A 3,227-nucleotide genomic window follows, 5' to 3' on the forward strand; every position below is an offset into this window, starting at 1 on the left:
CCATCCAAGGCTTCCCTGACCTTAACCTGTGATCTAAGCCATTTGCAAAGGAAGCCGAATCTGGAACGAGCACTGACAGTCTGGGACAAATCCAGCCTCAGCCTTGTTTACCTCAAATGCTCAGGAAAGTTTAACGAAGTACTTGGTCATTTAATGCCAGAAACCCTGGAGCAGGAGGGAGGATGAGTCCACATTAGATGGCAGACTCATCACATCCCACTAGGTCAATCATAGAGGATGGATGGATGAACGAAGGCGCATAGTGATCATGTTTTGAATTGCAATGTTATTTAGGATGCACATGCGGATTTCCTGGAGGGCAGGAAGAGAAGAAATGAAAGAAGCTGGAACCCTCCCTTTATCACCCACTGTCAAAGTGCTCGGGGTCATACTGGTGGCTGAGAGTTCCCCCCACCTCTGCAGAGCATGGTGGCATCTGGCTGTGACAAAGTTACGCTGCTATCTCTGTTTAACAGTTCTGCAATGTTCCTTGCACATTAGGCAAGAGACAAATGCTACCTAGTGGGTGCATGGGATGAAGCACAGTGCCATCCTACCAGGGGACTGGGACAGGGAATGGAACAGGAGGTAGGATTTGGATGCTCTGCAGGCTGCATAGGGATCAGAACTCCTCCTGTAGCACGGCCTGCACCCTAGCGCATAGGAAGAGGGATTTAGTAGGAGGAGCCATGCAGGAAACAGTGATTCTCCCTCCTTCAGGAGGCCATGAAGGAGCTCAAGCTCCATCTCTCTAAAAAGACCAACAGTCCCCTTTCAGAACCACTCTTCCAATTGCCCATGCAACTTACTCCTGTGCAAGGCAAAAGAAGAGCTACTACAAACCCAGTATCTGTGTAAAGGATCCTGTATATGGGAAAACAAAGTGTTGTTTTCAGCCCCTGGAGTGTCACTTTCACACAAAGCAGCCAAGAGCAAAGCCATACTGATTCAGAAAGGACACTGAAGTTTCATATTGAAAAAAACAGGAAGAAAGGAGACCAGAATGCCAAAAAGGCTCAGTGAAGCCTCCAAATGCGTTGGCTGAGTTTGAGTGGCTTTCACTGGCAGGACAGGTAGTAGGAAGAGTGAAAAAAGCAGTTGGGGACCAGCTGGGAATTTGGATATCACATTTGGATGTGTCCAAGATCATGAGTGCTGGAACAGAGGGATTTAAACGCAGCTTTCCTAGGAACAAGGGGGACCAGGGGACAGCCATGTCCTGCACAGCAAGTCACAGCCACCTCCCCAATGCTCTAGCTCGGGAGCTGCTCCCGGCTGGAGCATGGCTCTGGGATGACCCAGGCTTGGGTGACTTCACTGCTTCTGGGTAATAAAGGAGGTCATGCATGCAGATGAGTGAACCAAGTCAGGCAAATGGGAACCGCATCTCATCCTGAGTTGCATGTTTCTAGACCTGACCCAGACCAAGAATGCAGACACATTCATGGAATTCTTCTATCAATTTTGGCTGCATTTGTACATGCTCTTCCCTACGCGGAGGGAGCAGCACTTTATTATATTTTAAAACATGATACATAGACAAACTTTTTCTTCCAGCTCGGGGCAGAAGGGAGCCCATGGCTGCTGGAAAACCTGGTCTAAAACTGCCCCAGCAAAAGTGGAACACCAAAGAGGCCCTGCACAGACTGGGGGAAGCAGTGTGTGCACAGCCCAGTTCAAGAGACACAAGAGTTTTGACCAAATACAATCATGTAGCACTGACATAAATCCTGATCTCAAAGGGGAGAAGGAGTCTTTTTTTGTCCTGTGTTTAGTTGAATAATGGTTATTACCTTTGCAGTAACTTCAGAAGCCCCCTATGCAGAACTGAAGCCCTGTAGCAGTGGATGTCATTTGAATGATTCAACAGCCCTGTTTCATATCTCAGAGGGCTCCTGCCTTCATCCAGTAGTGACTGTGCAGTCCCTAGTCCTGTTCAGATCACACAGGCTGGGATTCCTGTCTATAGTTCTAATCACATCAGACAAATGTGAGAAACCCTGAAACTCGGGGATGACTGAGTACAATGATCTCTGGTTTACAGATGAGGAAGATAAGGGGAACAGAAGCAGCAGAAGTACAACCACAAACAACCCTCTGAGCCAGGGCTGTGAAGCTGACACTGTCCATGCTGCTCTCAAACGCCTCTCCAGACACCTCTAACAACTCCAGCAGGGCACAGACAATAGGGGAGTCCAGCTTCCCCTGATGGCAGCCCTGTGGCCACTGAGACTTCCTGACAGACACACAAACTGGTATGACATTTTCAAAAGGTTTAAGCACCAAAAACAGAAGTACCAGGTTAGGACCAACAGGTCTAGGAAACTGATAGGTTGGCCAGACACCTTTACCCATTCCACTCCCTCTTCCTTACCCTGGCATGGGTCAACAGCAACCCAACTGCACCTTGGTGACAGAGGAGTGACAGGAGTGTGACAGTTCAAGCTCAAGTTCATGGACAGAGACCTGCACACACCTGCCACATGCTGGAGATTGAAGCAGCATGGACAAGCCATGCTCAGCAGAGGCACCCACCACCCCAGTCAGCATTACTGTATTCGCACACAGCTTTTGTTAATACACCTTTTTGTTGCACAAGACAGTACCAAGGGAATTCAAGGCCACCAGCAGGTTGTCACTGCTCTGTGTGAGGAGGAGGCTGCCACATGAATGACCTTTCCCCCAGTGGACCACCTGCAAATAAAACACTTTGCCAGTGGCTTCACTATCAGCACTCACCAGGGAGCTGCTGCTGGGCACTGAAAGCAGTGCGAGGAGCAGCTTCCAGCACACATCTTTCCAAAGACTCTTAGGGGCCAGTCACAGAATGTGAACTTAGGGCAAAATCTTTAGAGCAAAACATGTACATTTGAGGGTGTTTGGGCTGGGGGTTTCTCAGCCAGCCATTGATAGAGCTGATAAAAAGAATATCTATTTTCACTGCAAAATCAAGCATCCACATGAGGATTTGCTCCTAACCCAAGTCCTCACGACACTCAAAAGCCCATACTGCAGAAGGGCCCTGCTTTGCACACCAGCTGCCCAACTGTGGGGACAGCTACACCAGTGCCCACCAAGATTTCCAGTCACCCTGTGCAGTTTGAGCAGAATGGGGTTTACACTGCAGGAAGACAAGATCTTAGAGACAAGCTGCATCTGAAAGCACCCGGATAGCAGAGTGTAAAAGGTTGAGAACAAGCAAGATAATATACAAATACCCAGGGAAA

Source organism: Nestor notabilis, unplaced genomic scaffold (genome assembly GCF_000696875.1).
Source record: "Nestor notabilis isolate BGI_N333 unplaced genomic scaffold, ASM69687v1 scaffold11128, whole genome shotgun sequence".
NCBI classification, from domain to species: domain Eukaryota; kingdom Metazoa; phylum Chordata; class Aves; order Psittaciformes; family Psittacidae; genus Nestor; species Nestor notabilis.